Below are 23,544 nucleotides of genomic sequence, written 5' to 3' on the forward strand. Positions count from 1 at the left end.
TTTTCATGTCTTGCATCATCATCATCGTCAACTAAGCCTCATCCCAACTAATTGAGGCAGGCTACATTAATCTTCTTCCGCCGTTCTATAAATAACACAAATCCTTTTTCATGCCCTGGATGTTCTCCAAAAGTGACATGACAGGAAAGACATCGACACTACAAGAAAACGGCCCTTAGCCGACCGATCGGCCAACCCTTTGCCGGCGGCCAGTTTGAACGGCTACTGGCAGGGTCCCTATATATAAAAGAAAAAAAAAAAACCTAACCTAATTCCCACTCTCAAATGGCACCACACGACTCTCTCTCTCACTCTCCCTCCCTCTATCTGCTGCTCCTCTCCCTCTCGTGCGCTCTCCCTCTCTCTGCCGCTCCCTCTCCAACCCTCTCCCTCTCGCGCGCTCTCCCTCTCCCTCTCCCTCTCTCTCCCTCTCTCTCTATCTCCTCGGCCCTCTGCTGCAACAACCGATCTCTCTCTACGATCGATCTACCGCACATCAAGGAGCATTCTGCTGCAACATCAAGTATCTCTCTCTCTCTCTCTCTCTCTCTCTCTCTCTCTCGCTCTCTATTCATATCAATTTGGGCATTTTTTGGCATTTTTTAATCCTTCAAATAACATTGTGCAATGATTTGTGTATTGGGAATTTTTGAGTTTCGAATCCCTAATTAGGGATTTGTAGTGTCGATTCCCTAATTGAGGATTTTCTGATATTACAAATTAGGGATTTGGGGATTTTAGAATTTTGGGGATCTTGAGAATTTTTGAAATTGGGAATTTCAGGTGGTTTTGATAGCTGATTTGGTAGATTTGATGTTTATTTGTTCATATTTTATTTATTTATAGGGTTTTGATGGTCGATTGGGAGGATTTGATGGTTATTTATTCATGTTTTCTTGATTTTTAGGGTTTTGGCAGCCGATTTGGAGGTTTTGGTGTTAACTACAATATTCCCTAGTGGCTTTTTGATGATGGACTAGCCAGTGTATCTAGTAGAGATAGGTTTTGGTATATACTTTCCTTTTCACAGAGTATTAGGTCCTTTATCTTATTCTTTAATGGGTGTTCCTCTCTTTTCACCAACAGTAATTTGGTGGCTAGCTTTCCATATACAGAAAAAGATCAGTGAGCTTACGCATCCTTCTAATTTGCATTTTGTATTTTTGGGAATGCCAATTACTTTGCTAAGAAATTATATAAATACATGAATCTAAAATTTCATGCCTTTTTTTTGTAGAGTTGTAGAATGCTTTAGAGCGAACTACCCCTATTCTGGGAAAGCAAAAAGTATAAAGATCAGGAACTGTGGCTTTTGTCTGTCGAAATTATATAGCCATGTAATTTTTACTCATGGTATCTGAGGAAATTTCTTTATGTTTTGACTCTACATGCAAATAAATTTGAATTCCATGCATTTGCAGACTATGAATAATTCATAAATTGTGGTAGTGAGGCACTACATTGATCAGATCAAACAATGCTAACCATCTGACCACAGATACAACTCAAGTTTAAAAGTGAATGAAAAAAAAAACAGAGAAACAGTAAGTTTTTCTACAATTTGATTTTCATTTATTGAAGCGTGACACAGAGTCTTACAATTTGTTTTATGCTTGTATGTGGGTTTAATCATGCATCAGTTGCTTTTTCATCTCTTCTAAAACACCCATCGTTAGAAACCTTAATAGGAACTGCTATCAATGGTAGAATTCATTTCCTTACAGGATCTTGAGATGGTTGAGTAATGAAGACGAGAAACTGAAAGCAACCAATAAGCAAAATACACATCTTTTAACATTTCATTATCGAAGCTGAAAGGAGATTACCTTTCTGGCAGTTGCCATGTGACTTGGTAATATTTTCTAGAAAAATTCCCTCTTTTTTTTTTCTTCTTATGCAGATCTAGTTTGATTTGGGAATGGATTGAGAAAATACCATCATAGAAGAAGGAAAACAAATGACGGGTTCTGTTATGTGCACACTCAATTTAGCATTTCAAACTCTTTCTATTTGATTTGGAACTTGCTGTCAAAGGAGAGATCCATTTTCCTTTTGTCACGTTTTGTTGTTTCAGTTGGATTTAGAAATTGTTTGGAAGGAAAATGGCATTTGTAAGTATTGGGCATTACAGCTGTTGCTGTTTGATTTGGGTAATGGTTTCTGGAGAAGAAAATAGCATTACATCCGCCACTAATATGTAGTGATTTGGGCATTACAGCTGATTTCCTGTTAAATGTTGGCCATTGGTTGGGACTTTTTTAACCATCTGTTTGTAATTATTGAAAGTCTTCTAGTGGCTAGGATCACCTAACGTTGTGGTTTTCTGAGGTACGACTAGAAGAATGGTCCAGATCTCATGCATGGCATCACATGTTTGGAGAAGTATTGCTGGACAACTAACTATGATGCAAGTGTCGAAACTGGTTCCTTTCTCAACTTGTTCAATGCGAAAGCTTGTTAAGTCTGAAATGAGCCCTGTTTTTTTGTAGTGTTTGGTATGCTTCGGTATAGTCATATGCATTAGTTTTTAATTTCTCTATGATCCATTTGGTATAGTTATATTCATTTAATTTATTTTTTTCAATGGACATTGCTCTTGTCATGTGGCATGTTATTAACATATACTCACAGAGATAGGAATTTCCTAAATAATCGGCCATTCAATATACATTGTGATATGTGGTCATATGATTTGCTGACTTCCAATTGCAGGGAAAAAAACCCACCTGAATTGACTGAATTAGTTATCTTGTTTATCTTATTATCCACGTTTTTATTGTAACCTGATGTTATAGATGTGTGTTTGTATGGTCGTAAGTGCCATTGATTTGACAGGGATTTTGGTGTCTTTCTTTGCAACCATTATTTATTAATGTTTTCACCTACTAATACCTATTTGATTTGTGATTAGTGTATTTTTGTTTGGATGTATTATGCTTAATTAAAGTAAAACCAATAGTTTAGAGTAGAGGCTTAAAACAAACTGTTTCTCCATGTTTATTTTGCTCCTAGTCTGGTCACTCTTCATATAGAGAGGAACTGCACTTGTAGCATTTACAATTATAAAAGGAGTTTCAGCTGTCCTTGTACAATTTACTTTAATTTTAGCTATATTCATGGAATGTTAACTATAAAAGGAAAGACTGAAGATTCAGTGACTAGGATTTTCCAAATTTGGGATTTTTGTGTTAACTATAGGAAACACAACTTGATACTCACCATCAAGTTGCTATACATGTTTTCTTCTCATATATCTTTTTGATGATGCTTTTGTTCTTCTTCATGTGTAATTTGTTAAATTTCATCTCTCAGTGCTTTTGTTATGTTAGACTTGCACTCTTATTCACTTAGCTATCAGATGTTGACATTTATCTTGATGATACAATCACTATAAGCATTTCATTTATGCATATTCTGAAGCTTCAAAGAGTGTTATGCAGATTTTATGGGAAATTGGAACATCTAGGTACACTGGTTCTGGAACCACATGGATAAAGGTGCGGACCTCCTCCTTTGAATCATTGACCCATTATGCCAGAATCTCTTAAATGATTTATCCACGTGTTGCCTTCCTTTTAGTTTTGTTGTTGTATAGTCATTTTATTTTATAAGCATATGTCATTCAAGGTGACCTTTAAAGAGGATGCTTATGAAAGGGAAAACTTTCTGGCTACAAAATATCCTTACAGGCATTAGATATATAATCTTTATATACATGGAGATGCACTTTACAGGAGCATTGCAAGTGTTTGATGGTGGTTTTCCTTTCCTTGACATTGTCTGATATATGATTCTGTCACTGGTTTCCTCTTCAATCTAAATGCAGTGATTTAAACATGTCCATCTAATAAATGCAGGATATCAACTGAACTTGCTGCCTTGTCTAGTCAGCAACATGGTGCCTCGTTTCAAAAGCAAAGCAGCAACGATAATTTGTTCCAGCAAAATCTGGGCATATCCAATGATCTCTCAAGTGATCCCAACCAACATTCACACAGGTGGTTACTACTTGGTTTAAGTAAATAAATCTTCAAGTATAGGACTAGCCCACCTTTTGATGGCTATCTATTAGTTCTTTCGAGTAGTATATCATGATACACGTAGATGCTAAGATTCTTTCATTCCTTGAACAATACTCATTCACTCTCAAATATTTAAATACTTGTGACAGACAATAATGTTTTCCAATGAATTGTATGTACAAAAACACTTAATTCCAAAGGGAAACATAGTCATCTTCTTTGAACTTTGCTCTTTTCTTACTTTCTCGTGGTTTGGTAATTCTCTTGAACTTTTGGTGCTCTGTAATATCTGCTGAAGAATGTCTGAATTAATTTTCTTCTTTTTTTTGTCGTGTTCATAGATCCTTGAAAAGCTATACCATGCCAGCCACGTCATCATTGGAAATGAGTTGGTGAAGCTAGCATCCATTCAGCTCTCATTCAATGATTGTGCTTCTGCAATGGATACCATAAGACGGGTAGATGCAATATTTTCACTGTATTATGGATCTCACACGTCGAAGCTATTTCCATATTTGGAAAATCTCAAAAGAAAAGTTCTCAAGCTCGCTCCATAATGAGAAACCTTCTGTTTTATCTGTTCAGGTTAGTAGCACACGCTTTTGCTTCTTGCACCAATTTTTTTTCAAGGAATGCTAATTGCTCAACCTTAATACAATAAAGTTCTCATTTAATAGGTATGATCATAATCCATGTGCAATTGGAATGCCTCATTCAAGCTCATCTTCTTTGATTTTCACCCCTGTTTTCCTCATTTTTTTCTTTTGAATGTTACTTGGGTAAGAGATTGTCTGTGATATCTTTTAACATATAATGGCCTACATGCATATGCCTTACTGTAAAAGATGGCTATGGTTCCTATCATTGCCTTGCTTGGATGGAAATTTTTCTCTAACATTGAATTTGAAGGTTACTACATTTTTTCTCTAGTCTTTGATTTATATAGAAAAAAAAATCAAGAAAAAAAAGTTGTGCAGATTTTGGTACGGAAGAACTCAATCAAAAGCTATTTGGAGTTGTGTTTCTCTTGTTTCTTTTATTTCCAATGACTCTTAAGTAAATAAAGAAAATTTTGCAGACTCATTGATATAAACCCAACCAAAAGCTATTTGTGGAATTGGGTTTCCATTGTTTCTTCATTTCCAATTTTATGCAGGGGTGAGCCCTCAACGGTTCAAGCTTCGGGAATGTAAACCCGAAGTTTCTGCTACGTGTCAGACATGGTATGTGGTAGATACTTTCTTCCTCCTAGACTTCAACGACCACCTGTATTCATTATCAACTCATGTTGCTGGCTGCACTCTATATACTTACATTCTTCATGCTTGTGCCTGAATGTGTTGAGCGTTTGCAGGCAGAGATGATGTTATGCTTTTACATGTTCACAAGCAACTTGAGGTGGTTCAAATGGGTTCAAAGTTCATTCTTTTGTGTTGATTGAATTGTAAATTTGTTTGATTTGTTCTCTTATCATCCTGTAAATGTAGGCTTGATTAACTTTAGAAACATGGATTTATATGTTGAATGTTTAATTCTCTAAACTCTATTGAGTTGTATGATTGTTCATTTCAATATATTTGTAAAAATCTACACTTCTCTCTCTCTCTCTCTCTCTCTCTCTCTCTCTCTCTCATGTACACACCGACTATCTTCTGTTCTTGACATTAAGACCTATCTATTTCAATTTTGACCCTTCTTTCAGACATTCAAATGGGAATAAGTCTGCTGCATGGATGTAGTTTGTTCATATGGCCAGCTGTTATGGCGGCTGTTACTTTTATTTGAAGACTCTTAGAGCAAGTTCTGCATCCAATCAGTTTTCAAGACATAATACTTGCCTAGGCTACCCCTCTGGGTGAAGCCAAGAAGTGCATTTGGAAGTGATTGCAAGAGTTCAGAGCTACTAATTCACTCACCGTATCAAGAATAAATTCTATTCAACAAGAAATGCAAGTAGAAGAACGAGCTAGTGTGTTTCTAATTGATGCATATATGTCTGCAATACAACAAACTATTTCATATGACAGGGATCTATGCCGAGCCCAAATGTTGCTGGCTTTGCAATGATGTGGTCAGGACACAGATGGTTTAACCAAGCATTGGAGAAAGCAGTTGCTGGAAGTGAGGTGAGTAATTTTTTTTTTTTTTGATTTTGATGGTGATGCAATATTTATTTATTATTTTAGAATATAGTTATTTGTTAAACTCATCATCATCTTTGGCATTGGCTTCTTTTTATTAGTATCTTGGCAAAAGCTAACTGACCTATTGCCTGCCTAACATCGACCCTCCTTGAGCTGGTTATTTAATTTTTCCATACTTTCGTTGACTAGCTGATTTACAGGCTGAGTTATTGGTCCACTTTTACGTTCAATTTTTGTTCATTCTTTGTGGGCTTTATGTCGTTGAATGTTTGTTATAGCCCTATTCTCCGTAGACATCTTCGGGAGGTTATGCAGTCATTATAATGGCTGTACAAGCTACTGCACTACCATCAAAACTCAAACATCACGGTTATTGATGATCATTAATTGCTTAGTGGTTAGACATCTATGTTCAATTTCTATGCCGATTATTCTAATTTAACATGTTTGAACTTTGAATATTGGTCTTCCATATTCATATGCATTGGGCTTCAATCAATGCAGGGGTATTACTCAATGGCTAAACAGCCATCGGACTTTGAGGTTCTCAATCAGGTAACCATCACATATTGTCCTCTGTCATCATTGTGTTTCTTTTTTGTATTTCTATCTTCTTCTTGGTAGTTATTCCTAATTACACTAATCTGTTTACTCTCAGCACAATTGTCATTTACATATTTATTTTGGGTTGTTTTGGTTAAGGGAAGTTGTATTCTTTTTTCTGAGGGATGCTGAAACAAATGAAAATGCCGACTGTTGTATTGTTGAGAAGAGAAGAAATGGATGGATAAATTGGGTCTTTTAGCAAATTCCTTCTGTTCATTTTGGATTTTTTTTATTTTGTATGTAATCTATTTTTTCATTCTGGTTTATTTGTAAACTCTTTTTTACTACCTTACCAAAAAAGGATGATTGAAATTCTGCATTTTCCCCAGAATTTTATCACTGATCTGGGTTTTGTCATTTTTGAAGGTCAAGATAATATTGCTGATTTTGAGATGAAGCTCATGGACATTGGCAGCAAGCATCTTAGAATTCCAGAAGCAGAGTATCATGCCATTGTAAAGATGCCATCAGCTGAGTTCTCAAGTATTTGCAAGGACCTCAGCAGTATTGGAGATACTGGTATCATCATCATCATTGAACAGCTAAAAGTTGTAATTTATCAGATGTGTATCATTACAAGCTATGTAGTAGATACTTTGTATTTATAGAATTCTATAAGAATATCTGTATCTCGTGTTCTTTGAACTGACTCTGAACATGTCTCATCACATTCTGGAATCAGCCAGCTTGTTTTCATCACATTGCAAAGTGGGACCACATGGGACAACTTCCCGACAAATCAACAATCATTGTTTGGCGGTCTGAAACACAATGAATGCTGATTTGGAGTGTGAGCTAATTTTAACTGCTAATGTGTGCGACTTCTTCATGAATATAAAATTGCAGTTAGGTCCTCTTTAAGCTAGATTGGGCCTGGGCTGACCCTCTGGTTGGAATTGGTCAGGTCAAGTATGGTTACCAGATTTGGCAATTCTGCTTCTATCCTCGTGCTTCTATGTTGGAATGTAACTCTTTAGAGATGGTAATATTTCAATGTGCAGTTAATGTATGTATAAAATTCAATGTGCTGATGGTTGCCTGTAATATTTCAATGTGCAGTTAGGAAAATCTTTTTCCTTGGGCCACCCAAATGCCAAGATTAGTGTCCTCCATGCAGCCCTGTCTTTTGAAGCCCCCAAATTATTTAAATCTTGTGATGTGCAGAACAACATAAACCCATTGTAATCTCCCTTTGTGCAGGTTCTGGACCATTGTGAGAGGATTGAGCTTCTGGTAGACGAAATAGAGAACCTCCGCTCACAAGTGGTGAACCTCAATATCATTGAGGGCCTGATCCTGCCGAAGGACTCCGAAATACTGGTGCTAATGCCTTTTACTGCTACACAGCTCACCAAAGATCGACAGAAGAAACCAGTCCCTTGGAAACAATGGCAATCATTGGCAACAAGGAGATCATTGACATTAACCAAGGTATGTTAGCTACTTAGAACCTCCACTCACAGGTGGTGAACCTCAATATCATTGAGGGCCTGAACTTGCCGAAGGACTCCGAAATACTGGTGCCGATGCCTTTTACTGTTGCACAGCTCACCAAAGATCGACAGAAGAAACCAGTCCCTTGGAAACAATGGCAATCATTGGCAACAAGGAGATCATTGACATTAACCAAGGTATGTTAGCTGCTTAGACTGGTGTTATAAATAAAAAAATAAAAATTAAAAAAAAATTAAAAAAAAACTAGGATACATGTGGGTCACCTTTTCTTTTCTTTTTTTTCTTTTTTTTTTTTTACTTTTTGATAAGAAAGATTTACACTATGGCTACGGATTGTCGATGGCCGTGACCTCTGTAGCTATGGATCTAATCCATAGCAAAGTTTTAAAGAGCTACGGTATCAATGGCTTCGATCGTACTCTGGGTTAGTCATCTTTAGCTAAGGATTTTACCCGTAGATTTTGTCCAATTTTCTGGTAGTTTAGCAAAAAACTAATGATTTAACGACGTCCAGCACAACCGTCAATAAAGGTCCTGACCGCCGGTAAATCCTTTACTGACTGAGGCTTTACCGGCTATTAGCTGACCACGGGCAAAGAATTTTCCAGCAGTTTTGACCGCCGGTAAAGGCCAGTTTTCTTGTAGTGCGATGTGGAAGCTCACATACAGTGCCTGTATGAATGTATCTCATTAAAAAAAATTGTATCCAACAATTGTACTTAGTTCTTGACTTCTTGTACTCTTCCTAAAACTTAGCAACTTTATTGAAATACCTTCCGGTTATGAATTTTGATTTTTAAACTCAACTGTTTTATTTCTTTTGGTTGGATTACCTCAACTGTACAGTGCCATTGTCATAAACAAAACAGTAGGCATCGCAATAGGTATGCCTCCAATCAAGAGTGTAAGACCCGTATCCTATATTGTACCGTTCCGTAGGCTTCTACGGTCCTTCCGGTCGAATTTCGGCGACCCACGATCTGTTATTGGCATTTGCGGGTGATTTTGAGTCGTATCCTGTATTTAAGAGTCGGCTCGACCCGAGACTTGCACTCTAGTGACCGTGCCGTTGCTATGGTTCCAACGCCGCGTCTCGTGCGCCGAGGCGATACCCGGGTCAGGAGACGTGAGCCCGCGTCCAGTTCAAGAAAATATCGCACGTTGCAATTCTGAGAGAATCTCTACGAAACGTCACATCAATCCATCAATCAATCAAAGTACTCCCATCGCCTCACACCCCATCCCCAAGTACAACCACCCCTCCCCTAAAGTCAACACTCTCTTACAACCAAGTACACCTACCCATCACTCACCATCCCTCTCTCCCATCACTCCTCTCCCATCATCTCTCTCTCTCATTCTCTCTCTCATTCTCCCAAGCAACCCCAAGAGAAGAATCATCCATGGCTTCCATGGAGAATCCATGTATGGCCCACCTTCCTATCACCCAATCCCAACCTCTAAAATCGACCTCAACCGTTGAATCTTGTTCCCTTGAAGCTCTACAACGCGTTGGTGGAAGAATGAAGAAGAAGATCCTAAGGTGGGAGCTTCTATAGGCTAGTTTTCATATTTTTATGATGGGCAAGTGAGACCTACCGATCAATGGTGCGGATCTCACTTTGGACCCTAAGATGTGGCCAATGGCCCACCTCGATCCTCATGATCATTCCATGATGGGGCCATTCTCTATGGACCCCATCATGATGTTTATTTTCCTTGCATGGATAGGGTCATCTAGATCCTCCATTTCGGTGGAGAAAGGATCTCCATCGTTGATTTTGATCGGTGGGCCCATATGAAATGGGACCCATTTGATGTATGTTTTAAATCATGCAAGGGAGGGCCCATAATGTCGGGGTCCCTCCATCGCACGTGTGTGTCTCTCTCTCTCTCCCTCTATTTTTCATTTGTTTTGTGTGTGAATATGTGATTGTGTGGCCCACCTAATGAGTGTATGTGATATCCCAAACCGTCCATTAAATGGACCCCACAGTCGTCCAAGCTATGTGGGCCCTACCCTATGGCAATGGGAAGGCACAAATATCATATTAATCAAGTGGGCCACGCCCATGTGGGACCCACCTTGATTGACAAAGGTAGACAGTCATGGAAGTGTGAACAGATAGTGGGTGTACTGGCAGCAACCAAAAGATTTTATATATATATAACTTTAGCTTGGTTTCGGGTGGGCCACTTATACAGGCCTCACCTTGATGCATGTTGTTAATCCAAGCCATCCATTCGGTTCCTCAGATCATTTTAGGCGTTGAGCCGAAAAATGAAGCTGATCCTAGTTTTTGGTGGGCCATAGCATAGCAAACAATGTTCTCGACCGTTGGAACCTACTCTGATGGTTTTATGCACCGAAATATGTTAAATATTGGGTTTGATGGGTCTGTCTTGAGGTACTGAAACCAATGGCTAGGGGATTCCACTGATGCGGGCCCCATCTGTAAAAAACCACAGAAATACAATGATTTCAAAAAAAAAAAAAAAGGCAGCAGCACCTCCTGCTGCAGAAGCCGCTGATGGAAGCAGCAGCATGCGCTGGAGGCAGGTGCCCACCGTGGTGTATGTGTTACGTCTGCATCGTCCACTGTTTGGACGGTGGGACCCACCATGATGTACGTGTCCTATCCACGCCATCCAGCATTTATCTGGTGGGCCCACATCAACGAACAGTGTTGATTAAACGTCCACCATTGTGACCCTTTTTGTGGTCCAGAAATTTTGGGCCAACATGAAATTTGTTTTTTTTTTTTCCTTCCTTTTCATCAGATCAGTGTAACCCTGTTAACGGGTTGGATTGCAAATAAACATTGTGGTGGGCCCCGGGTCTATGTGACCGTACCAACAGGTTGGGTGGAAAGTAAACATTACAGTGGGCCAGGTCTGTATGACCTTACCAACACGTTGGATGGAAAATAAATGTTATGGTGGGCCGCACGTATGGACCCACCTTATGAAGCGGAATGGCTGGCGTGCCGCACACCGGCTATACAACTGGTGTATGTGACGTCACCAAGCTATGAGGGCCCCACCTGTTTCACCCTCGCCGTCCATCTACGGGACCCACCATGATGCATGTGTTGCATCCAAACCATCCAACCAATTCGAAAGTTCATTTTATGGCAGGAGCTAAAGAATGAGTCAGATCCATGGTTCAAGTGGACCCCCCACCATTGAAAATAGTGGAGACAGTGACATCCACCGTTCAAAACTTTTAAGGGCCACAGTAATTTCTAGTAAGCTGATATTTGTCATCACTTCATCTATCAATATGTTAACTTATGAATGGGTTGGAATTGTGAACTACAGATTGGTAGGCCTAACGAATGATTATGAATGTACCCCTCAACTGATGTGTGTGGTGTGGCCCACACAAGCCATGGATTGACTTGATTTTTATCTCCTAGTGGCCCCACCATGATGTGTGTATTATACCCACATGTTCATTCATTTTATTAGGGCCGTGGGTCCCATTATCTTGAGAGGCTCACCCTACTTATGCGCCCCAATCATGGGCCACCTTAGGCAAGCCCACCATGATGCATGTGTTGGACCCACTTGATCAGGGTCAAATATTGCATATCAGAACCCAGTAATTGCCTAAATTGACGTACATGATAATGCTTAATGGAATATTTTAATTATATTTTTGTTACAGGATGAAATCAGGAGCATTGATGGAAAAAGAGTACTACAAGCATGGATTTGATGTTTCAAAGTCATCAGAGCAAGGGACGCACTCCAGAGAACTAAGACTGAAGAATTCACATGCCAGGGACCCGAGGAAATCAAGCCGTTCACGTTAAAAAGGCCCAAAAAATGGTCCAAAATGCAAGATCACATGGTTCCCGCTATCCGATTGGGTCGAAACTCCATACATGGGATGGGGATCATAAATTAACTGTACAAATTAAATTTCATCCATTGGATATCTCGAGAAGTGGCCCAACGGCCAGATCAGCCCTTTAATTCCTTAAGTGGGGCCCACCTGGTCCCTGGACATGGTTCATCTTTGGTATCAACGCTGTAAATTATATGGGGAATCATATGGATGGAGGAGATTTGGTGCATACATCATGATGGACCTCACATGTGCACTGCATGCACACAGTGCGGACGCACATTAGCAGTGCATCAATACACGTTTAAAAGAAAACGGAAGTTGCCGTTTTCGGCTTCACAGAAACAGGGACTTGCGGTCTCCTGTTGTGGGCCACCATCACGACTCGTGGGTCCAATCTGGACCGTCTATTAGACCATAAATGCCGATATTATCATCGCCTAGGTGGCGTTATTTCAGATGGCAATAGAGATCGGTTTTTAACCGTTCAAAAGCAGAATGGATGGCAAGAAGCGAAATCACGTGGGCCACATCAGCAGACAGTGAAAACAGTCCATTCTCGTCCGAAATTGTGTGCTGCATCCAATGGACGGCTTGGATTTATCTATACAGCAACAAAGTGGGCTCCACCAATGTCGCAACGCGAACAGTGTAATCCCTGTTTACGCACGCCGGACGCTGTTCGATTTTCGCACCTGTTATGGCCCACTACACTTGATCAGATGGAAGATCTGATCCGTCCATCATGTAGAAGACTGGAAAACGTCCTAAGGGACGGTATTTATTTGGAAATCGAGTGAGGAAAGAGGGCTGTTTTGCATCTGATCTTGGCTGCGGAAAGAGAGTCCGAACGCGGCTGCTGCTGCGACAGCGTTTCCAGCACGTCTCTCCACCGCCTAAATTGCTATAAGAAAGAGAGAGAGAGAGCTCGTTTGGAGGGAGGAAGCCAGGAAGAACAGATCTAAGAAAAAAGCAAGAGAGGGAGAGTTTTGTTGGAGAGAAGAAAAGGTTCGTTTTGAAAGGCCCATTTGAGAGAGGTAGTTCGTTGTTTTTTGGACAGGAGAAAAAGCAGAAGGGAAAGCTCGTTTTGGAAGAGAGCCAGGGAGAGGGAAGAGAGCGAAGACATCAGATTCAAGCAAGAGGGAAGAGAGGATGGAATTTTTCTTTTATAAATATTATTTTTCCATCTTCCTTCTTGATTCCATGAGTAGCTAAATTTCTAGCTAGGGCTGAGATGAAGCCCCTAATTTGAATGACTCTTGTAAGTGTTGATTTCATCTGAATTTGATTGGTTTGTTTCTTTCTCTACTGTGCTTAACTGAAATATCCGTACTCCTCCATTCTAAGAGCTCGACCAAAGTCTAGTTATGGACGTTGTTTGGATTACTATTCTAGGTGCTTGTGTCTGACCATGAACAGGTTCCTATAGAGGAAGAAACAGAAATTTACATCTCTCCATGCCTGACCATGGATGGAAAGATGTGATCCATATGCTTTAAGGAATTATACATTCTGTGTACCTAACCAAGGACATAGAGTGCGCTTTATTTATTTTGATATCAATCTGAATTAGAGTGAATCAACAGGTAAAACAAGGTTCATGATAATTAGGGGTGGATTCGAAAGTCCTAGTCTTCTCTTTGATCGAACTTTCCTCATTATTCTTAGTTATTTTTCCATTGATTTTTATTTAGTTTATTTAATTACTATCGCAAATATTTGTTGGATTAGTTAAGAAGAGTCCTTAATTTTGAATTGTGACAATCAGTCCTCGTGGGAACGATCTCGTAATACGTACCGTATCTACATCTGATTCGTATACTTGTGAGTTTAAAAATCATTTAAATCATGTTGGTTTAAATAAAACATCACCACTGTCCATCTATTTTTGCCCAATCATGGGCTGCCTTATGAGGCTCACCTTTGATGTGTTTATGGCCCGTCCATGAGGCCCATATTGATGTATTTTGTGGCCCATTTGTCAGGCCCACCTTGATGTATTTTGTGGCCCATTTGTCAGGCCCACTTTGATGTACTTTGTGGCCCATCCGTCAAGCCCACTTTGATGTATTTTGTGGTCCATTCGAGGTGCCCACCTTGATATACTTGTGACCCATCTGTGTGGCCTACCTTGATATATTTATGGGGCTCATTAGTACGGCCCAATGATGCGGCCCACTTGTTGTATATGAGGCCCATTGGTGCGGCCCATTGATGCATCTCATTTGATGTATATGAGGCTCATTTGATGTATATGAGATCCATGTATCGATTCGGCTCTTTTGATTTGGCCCATTTGATTAGCCCACTTGATCGGCCCATTTGATGCAATTGAGGCCCACGATGATGTATATTAGGCGCTGGTGCGAGGCCTTGGGCCCACTATATGTTTAGCTCCATGTGGGTCACTCCTTGGGAGCAATGTTGGTTAAATGGCCACATTGTTGGGCAATGATGGTTTAATGTCAACATTGTGACCTTCCCTTAGGCCTTGTTAGGCCCATTCTGATTTGTCGATTCTGATCATCGATTGATTCCGATTGTTATGACCGATTGCCGATTCCGATCGACGTGACCGATTTGTCGATTCTGATTATCGATCGATTCCGATTGTCGTAACCGATTGTCGATTCCGATTGATATGACCGATTTGCCGATTCTGTTATCGATCGATTCTGATTGTCGTGACCGATTGCCAATTCTGATTGACGTGACCGATTTGCCAATTCCAAATGTCGAGGTCAAGTATCGAGGCCGATTCCGATTTGTTGAGGCCAATTGTATAGACTCCGATTGTCGAGGCCGAGTATCGAGGCTGATTCCGAGTATCGATTCCGATTGTTGAGGCTGATTTCGATTGTTGAGGCCGATTTCAATTGTCGAGGCTGATTGTCGAGACCTACATGATGTATATACGACCCATAGTTGAGGCCCATTGTGATGTGTATTTGGCCTGTGTGATGTATATACAGCCCGTGTTTGAGGCCCAATGTGATGTGTATGCGGCCCGTATTTGAGGCCCATTGTGATGTGTATTCAACCCGTGTTTTAAGGGCCTAATGTGATGAATATGAGGCCTATGTGATTAGGCCCATTGTGATGCATTTAAGGGCTAGGTGATGGAGCCCATTGTGATGTATGTTAGGCCCATGTGAAAGGCCTATCGTGAGGTGTATTGAGCTTTTGAGTGAGGCCCATGTTGTTGTATTTTTGGCCCTCTTGTGAGGCTATGGGTCCACTATACGTGTGGTTCTATGTGGGCCACTTCTTGGGGGGCAATGTTGGCTAAATGTCCACGTTGTCTAGGTCAATTATTGATGCCGATTATTGATACCGATTATGAGTATGTGACTACATAGCATCATGATACATGCCCATACGCATCATCTGCATGTTTGTTATAAGATGTGGTTGACCATTGCATATGTCATTGGGCAGATTGTTATGAGACTCCCTGATAGGTGGAGGTTATCTCACATGAGCGCACGATATGCGCATGATTGATGCATGATTGGATTGTATGACTCATGCATCTTGCATTGTGTGCCCTAGCGACATCAGGGCTGTAGCCTCCACAGGCATATCGTGGATGGCCAGACGGGACACCAGAAATCTGTTCTACATGGGGTGCTATAGATATCCTTGGGTGAAAGTCCTAGAACCCTCTTGGTTACAGAGGTTGCTCCAACGTCTAGACCGAGTGGGTACATGAGCGCATGAGAGTCATATACTGTTAGGCCGCGTCTCCCACTATGTCGTGGTTGGTTGGAAGGATGTACGGCCTTACCTGCCCAAAAGGAGGGGGCAATACTAGGCTGAGTCTGACCAGCTCGAGAAATGGGTCTGCTATTGACGAGCCAGGCCCGATATTGGCAGGCGGATAGTAAGGTCTCTTCCACTCACCTTATTACATGCGATGGGGCGGCAATCTGGTTTAGAGTGTAATAGACCCCGGTCATTTCCCTAGAGAGAAACCGTACTGATATGTGGACTTATTGAGTAGGAATTGCATATTCATTCATTCATTCATTCACTTTCCACTCGGGCTGGTGGTGCGTAACTATTTGTTACGTGTACCTTCGCATGGCTAGGATTTCTGTTGGACGTGTGACTAACCTGAGATCAGGGTTTTACCACATTGAGTCTGACTATCCAAATTTAGGTATGGGACTGGTTTGGATAGAAGTCCCTTGTGGTGGACCCCGTAGCCTACGATAATACGTACTATTATCCCGACTTCACACTCCAGCATGGTCATTTCATTCGCACCGCATATTACATTGCATTCGCAGTACTTAGCATTTTGGGTTACTATGTTTCTGCACTTATATGGCCTAGATGGACTTAGCAGAATTTACATATTACATTGTACCTTCGGCATCTGATATTTAGCTCTCTTTGACTCCTCATTTGTATAGCTGATCTGTATTGCGTACTCTGATATTGTATGACTCGTGGACTTACTAGTATAATTCCGCTTACTCTGATATTGTATCTTGTCAGTATTTCCATTTATTCCATTGTATGATTTATGACATTGTATTGCATACTTGGCACTTACCTTGTGCACACACTTCCACCACCCTCTAAGCTTTCTATAAGCTTATGCACGATAGATGCGTGCAGGTGGCGTCAGGTTGTAGCAGTGTTGAGCTTGGAGCGTACAACAGACTTTTGGAGCTTTGATTTTTGACATATATATTTCTCTTTCAGTATTGTACTCAAATGATTATATTAGTGGATATGTGATGATGATGTTGCCCTTATGTTTTGGGTATACTTGTGGTTATGCTTCTTATGAGACAAATGTACGTTGGAAAATCCTCCTTGTAGAATCCCAGGATCGGAACCTGGCGTATGGACGCTGGGAGCCGAGAATGGGGTACTACGGAGGCTGTCGGCACTGGGTTCGGTGATCGGGATTCTTGTGAATCCAATTTCCAGGTTTGGGGCGTGACAAAGAGAACCAAGAGATTATCAATCCCATGCCTATACTTATGGTGTTGAATCGGGTAGATGACAATGATCTCTACAATCATGCTGAGTGCAATTGAGCAAATGCAAAAGTTACCAATGGCCATTAGAATCTACTACAAATGTCCAACTTTGTTAGTACTATCAACCAGATGGGCAGCTGTCCCAAAGAAGGTGTGAACACCAATTGAAAAACATTCCACTGTCATGTATGGTCACTCAACACTGGCCTTGTTGGATTATCCCAACAAATATTGGGTTACTAATTTGAGAAGGGTTACTATCAACTTATTTTGATGAAGAAGAATATTATGTAATTAGTATTGGATTCTAGTGTTATAGTTGATTTTATTCTCATCTTTGCCATTTTTTTGTATCTACTTACATGGACTATTGAGTTGATTCTTGTGTACCCTATGAAATGATGAAGCAAGAATCTGCATTATGTTTGTTGCCATAACATATTACGGCACTAGTTGTTTCATTGTTGCCATAACATATTATGTTTTGACCAAGAAATGGAACTAGCCAGCCATGATATCTTAGTGGGCAATGCAAGTCATTTTACCTCTTCTCATAATTTTGTGTAATACTTCTTTTTTCCTTTATGTTTTGATTTGTAATTTCTTTTAGCATCTAATTCTCTTCTTATAGAACCTTATTATCTGTACTTTTAAGTTTATTATCAAATTTTATCAAATACTTGAGCCTCACTGGCATTATTTTTTTGTTCATCAATTGAAATGAAGGATACAAAAGAGAAGCGTTTCTTGTATGGTAGTATTGCAAATGATAGAACTGGAATAGATGTTGACAAGTAAGGTGTATTTCACTATCAGATTTTGTTTCTTGCCATATGTCATTTTATTATTGGTTCCTTATCCTAAAACTTATGATATTAGTTTTGATTAAGGAAATCATTAATTTACAGGTTTGAATATATTGAACAAGATTGCTGAGCTTGTGGCCTTGGTTGCAATTTTGAATTTCAGAGGTATGTCTTGAGAACTTTCAAATTTTAGATTACTTCTTTGTTTCTATGGATTGGTTATGCAAAATGTATGTCCATTATAATTTTGAATTTCATTTAGTTGCTTGCAGGTTAATGGAATGCATTTTTGGATTGTGTATTTTGTATATTTTTTCTTGTTTTTTATTCTTTTCCTTTGTATAATCTCTTCCTTTGTATATTCTGTATATTTTGTATATTCTTCTTGAGCTGCTGACGGGGAAGGTGGCAGTACCAGTTAATAGTGGGCTCTACTTGGCTACATGGGTTCATTCGGTCGTTAGAAAAGAATGGACTGTTGAAGTCTTTGATTAGAGCCTGCTTGCTGAAGGTGCGAGCGAGGAGAGGATGGTGAGCTTGCTCCAGGTTCTGAATGGAACCCCCTTCTATGAAAATGGGTTCAATGCCTATTGGCTGATGTATATGGGGTCAAGTCCATCTCAGAGGAGAAAGGTCTCAGCTGCATTCCAAGAAGCTTCTAGACATGGACTTACAGTAGCAAGAACTTGGGCTTTTAGTGATGGTGGATATGGAGCTTTATAGCATTCCCCAGGCTCATAGAATGAACAAATGTTCAAGGTCTCAAATACCCATTTCCCCATTTTTCCTTTTTTTAGTTATGATATTTTTTGGGGAAATGATATTTACGCCCCTTGTTTTTTATACTTGCACCCTAACTGTGGACACACTGTAATGGTGATGTCCTTTGCAGAAGTCCCCAGTCATGGACAAGGTCCCAGTATGTACTGACAACAGCTGCAATTGCTGAAGTGATTGCAGCCAGTACCCTCCAACCCATTCCCTTTTCTATCACTCATGCATTTCATTTTAACATTATCATGTCAGTATCAATACCAAATATTGAATTTGATCTTGATCTTTTTTGGCATATGGAAATACCCTTTTAGGACGAGAATGATACTAATTACGAAGAAGAAGTGGCAGGTTGCTAATGACTTTAACGGCGACTTTGATGAAGATGTGAGTATTTTTACATTTTTTTTCCTTCCTTCATCCATGAGTAGTTCACATTTCAAGTACTGAATGGGCCTTCTTGCAGGATGCTCCAGGTAATGAAACATGAGGACAACACTCCCTTTTGGAAGAATACCTTCTAATAGAGAGAGATGAAGAAAGCTCCAAGATTTCCAGAAGTGGAGAGATTTCTCCTTTTTCTGCACCTTTTTCAAATGAAAAAGAGGTTATTTCATGGCAAGAATTTTTAACATGCTGTATGCATTCTTTACTTGCTGAAACTTCATGCACACAGTTCCCATTCTTATATATCTGCTAAACATTTCACTTTATTTCAATATGCTAAATCTGGGTTTCATGGACCTGAAGGCTTTGGGAGCCATGGGAGAGGATATGAAGGATGCAAAGGTGTCCAAGGATGGCAAATTAGTCCTCGATTTCATAGAAGCCATTCATCCTGTTGAAAGAAACCAGGCTGAATTAGATGCTCGCATATATAGTGAAGAAAAGAGACTGTTGAAGGTTAGACTTTTAGATAATTCATCGTGACCATAATCACATATACAGGCTGAAAAGTGATATATGCGTATGAAGATTCTCTTGGAAAATCATCCAATATTTCGGGTAGAAAATTGATCCAAAAAGGTCAAGGCTGTTTGATGAAGGATACATTCGGGGAGTTACGAAGGATTCAATCTACATGAAGACACTTTTGGGGTTGGAACTGGTGCTCCTGTCTATTTGGCTACTATTCTTGAGTACTTGGCAGCTGAGGTTTTAGAGCTAGCTGGGAATGCTGCTAGAGACAATAAGAAGTCCTGCATCATTCCAAGGCATGTTCTTTTAGCTGTGAGAAATGATGAGGAACTTGGGAAATTGCAAGCTAGTGTGACAATTTCAAGTGGTGGTGTTTTGCCAACCATAAACTCTGTTCTCTTGCCTAAGAAATCTGAGAAAGGGAAGTTTGAGGAAGCTTCAAAATCTCCAAAAAAGGATTGATTGGGTTGGGATGAATGCTTGGGCCCCACTTTGTAATTCTTATTTAATGGATTTTTTGGAATTTCTTCAAATTTGTAATTTTGGTTTTGGTGTTGGGATGGTCTTTGCTACTTTCTTTTCTTTTTCTATATTTTGCAAATAGAGTAATCTTACTATTGAGGTTTAGATGCATCTCCTTCAGTAAAAGGATGCAATAGATGTTATCATTGGATCTTCATCAATGAAGTTTCTCTAGTTTTTTTTTTTTTTTTGTTTTAAAGCATTAAGGGTTTAAAATTGTTCCTAAAATATGACCCTTGACAACATTAAGGAGGGTTGGGTTTAAAACTATTCCCAAAATCTGACTGTTGGCAATGGAACGGTTTAAAACCGTTCCTAAAATACCGTCCCTAAAATTTGAAACGGTACCCAAAACGGTTCTGAACCATTCCTGTTTTTTTGCGACGCCTCATTTAGGAACGGTTTTAAACTGTTCCTGAAGAGGTTAGGAACGGTTTTATTGCACGTGTTAAGGTTGAAATTTGGGCCTTGAGCCTGACATGGGAAGCACCTGGCAATTAGGGTAGATTTCACATGAACATTATAGCAGGGCCCACTTTACCCATCTTATGCTTATAAGAGTACTTATAAGGTCTCCTTTGATGTGATTTGCAGTAGACCACTATCTATTCTGATCGAGGCAAGATCTACTCCAACCGCTTTCAGGTTAAACTAAATGTACATTGCAATCTATAGGTCCAATACTAGGCTTGTATAAAATCCAATCCATCCATCTGTACATCCAACGATGTTTTCCTTAATGGCCAAAATTCATTCCAATCCAAATCTCAGGTGGGCCACTCAACTGGGGACAACATCCTGACCCTTCTTTACTCCTTGAATGGGCAATTTCATCATTTTGTAAAAATTAAAGGTACTCTCAAAAAATTTCTTTTCTCAACTCTTACATGCACATTGTCACGCACTTAAAGATTTTCCGCCCAAAAATTGTTTTGGCGGGAAGCTACGTGAGGGAAGCAATGTGGAGCCCACCGTGATGTTTACGAAAAATCTACCCTATTCATCCATTTTTCCATATCATTATAGGACATGGGACAAAAAATATGGCAAATCCAAAACTGAATTGGGCCGCACAACAGGAAACAATGAAATTGAACATCCACCATTAAAACATTCGCTAGGTTTATAAAATATTTGGGTTAAGTTGATATATGTGTTTTCAGTTCATCTTAATGACCTTATAAATGGTATGGATTCCATATAAACATCACAGTGGACCCAGGGAGGTTTTAACGGTAATCATTTCCCTACCCACTGTTTCCGGTCATGCGGCCACTTAGATTTGCGTAAATTTGGGTCCCATGTCCTAAAATTATCTTTTAAAAATGGATGATGCTGTGGATTTCTCACAAACATCAAAGTTCCAGCGTTGGGATGCTAGGTGGGGGCTCACCGTAATGTTGGTGAGAAATCCACCCCGTTCATCTGTTTTGAGATATCATTTTAGAATATAAAACAAAAAATGAGGCGGATCCAAAACTAAAGTGGGCCACGCAAGGGACAAAATTTGGTAAAACAAATGCCCACCGTTAAAACCTTCCTGGTTGTCAGCTTAATGTTTATATGACATCCAAACTGTTTATAAGGTCATTACCACTGATGAAGTGAAAACACCAAAAACTTGTCTTGGTGAAAAACTTTTGCAGCTATACAAATGTTTCAAACTGGTCATTGAATCCCCACTTTTTCCTATGGTCTGCCCATTTGAGTTTTAGTTCATTCTCAATTTTGGTCACATAGACTAAAATGAGTTCATGAAATGGATGGACGGGATGGATTTCTCACCAACATCACAGTGGCCCTACCTAGGCATCCCAAGCAGAAAGCCTTTAACAGGAAATCCATTTCCTGAATTGCCTGTTGACTCTACTAGTAGCGAGGTGGCTACTAAACAGTGCTTTGTGTGCTCACCTTGATGTATTTGTTTAATCCATACCATCCTTCTAATTGATCAAGTCATTTTAGGGTCTACGCCAAAAAATGAGATATGTTGATATCTCAGGTGGACCACACCACAAGAAAAGAGTTGTGATTGACTGCCCATTATTAAAATTTTCCTATGGTCCATTGTAATGTTAATTTTCTATCCAACTTATTGATTAGATAAACAAAACATGGATGAAGGGAAAACACAAAGATCAGCTTCATCTAAAACTTTGGTGGCCCTCTAGAAGTTGAAGTTTTTAATGGTGAGTGTTGAATTACCACTATTTCTATGTATGGTCCACATGAGAGTTTTATCTGCCTCATTTTTGGTTCATTCGCTAAAATGATATGAAAAAAATGGATGGACGGCATGGATAAAACATATATAATATGATATTTGTGTTTTCCCTTCTTCCGTGTTTGTGTGTACTTATGAACATGTTATATAATAAATAAACAACAACGGTAGCCCGATGGAGGTTTCAATAGTATATATCATGGTTTCAATAGTATATATCATTTTCAGACTATTTCCTATAGTGTAGTCTATTCAAGCTTTGATTGTGATTCAATTTTGAGATCATGCTCGTTCATCTTTTCTTCCATAACAATTTAGGAGTACATAGATCCAAATCATAAGTGGACCACATCATAAAATTTGCTTTTCTTACAAAATGGTCTTAATAGACATTCATCATTTTTTTCATTGGTGTGGTCCACTGGAGATCTTGATAAGCTTATAAGCTGATAGGTCACACTCAAATGTCCTAATGAAAATAGATAGGCAGTATAGATATGCAACATGTTCATCAAGGCGTGCCCCGTCAAATGCATGTTGATTCATCTTGCATCGCAACCCCTTTGAATACATGTTGAATGCTTTCATTAAACTATGAATGAGTGCATATCCACCTAAGAAGACATTGCATCAGTGGTATGGAGACTCTGGAAACAATCGAACCCCACACCGATGCACACTGACCTACACTGAACCCCTAAAATAGCACCGATCCATTTTGAGTTACACTGTAGCCCTCATATGCATGTCGAACACTTTCACTAAAGTACAAGTGGGTGCATATCCACTTGGGAAGGCACTGAATTAGGGTACAAAGATTCCGAAAACAATCAAACCCCACACCGACGAACACCAACCCGCACCGAACTCTTAAATTAGCACCAATCCATTTTGACTTGCACTATAACTCTGAACGCAAGTCAAGCACTTACACCGAACTACGAATGGATGTGTATCCACCTAAGAAGATGCTACATCAGGTATGAAGACTCTAGAAACCATCGAACATCAGACTGATGCACATTAACTCACACAAAAACCCTAAAATAACGTCGATCCACTCCGACTTGCACTGCAACCCCTTCGAACACACGTCAAATGATTTCACCAAACTACAAGTAGATGTGTATCCACTTGAGAAGATGTTGTATGAGGATATGGAGACTCTGAAAACACTTGAAGCTCACACCGATAAACACTAACCCACACTGAGCCCCTAAAAT

The 23,544-nt window shown here is 39.7% G+C and overlaps 3 long non-coding RNA genes across 4 annotated transcripts; all 3 read left to right on the plus strand.

Annotated features, from left to right (window-relative positions):
- Positions 1–542: 542 nt before the first annotated feature.
- LOC131254830 (uncharacterized) lies at positions 543–2,540 on the plus strand. The gene is made up of 2 exons (XR_009175928.1): positions 543–1,125; positions 1,238–2,540. It is a non-coding gene; the product is annotated as an uncharacterized LOC131254830 (long non-coding RNA).
- Positions 2,541–3,419: 879 nt separating this feature from the next.
- On the plus strand, positions 3,420–5,272 carry LOC131254829 (uncharacterized). 2 transcript variants are annotated; one of them, XR_009175926.1, is made up of 3 exons: positions 3,420–3,497; positions 3,858–3,998; positions 4,364–5,272. It is a non-coding gene; the product is annotated as an uncharacterized LOC131254829 (long non-coding RNA). The 2 variants fall into 2 exon arrangements; XR_009175927.1 differs by lacking the exon at positions 3,420–3,497 and adding an exon at positions 3,554–3,755.
- A 12,646-nt stretch (positions 5,273–17,918) lies between these two features.
- Positions 17,919–19,046, plus strand: LOC131256225 (uncharacterized). Its single transcript, XR_009176676.1, has 3 exons — positions 17,919–18,048; positions 18,156–18,642; positions 18,972–19,046. It is a non-coding gene; the product is annotated as an uncharacterized LOC131256225 (long non-coding RNA).
- The last annotated feature ends 4,498 nt before the right edge of the window (positions 19,047–23,544 follow it).

Source organism: Magnolia sinica, chromosome 9 (genome assembly GCF_029962835.1).
Source record: "Magnolia sinica isolate HGM2019 chromosome 9, MsV1, whole genome shotgun sequence".
Lineage (NCBI taxonomy): Eukaryota > Viridiplantae > Streptophyta > Magnoliopsida > Magnoliales > Magnoliaceae > Magnolia > Magnolia sinica.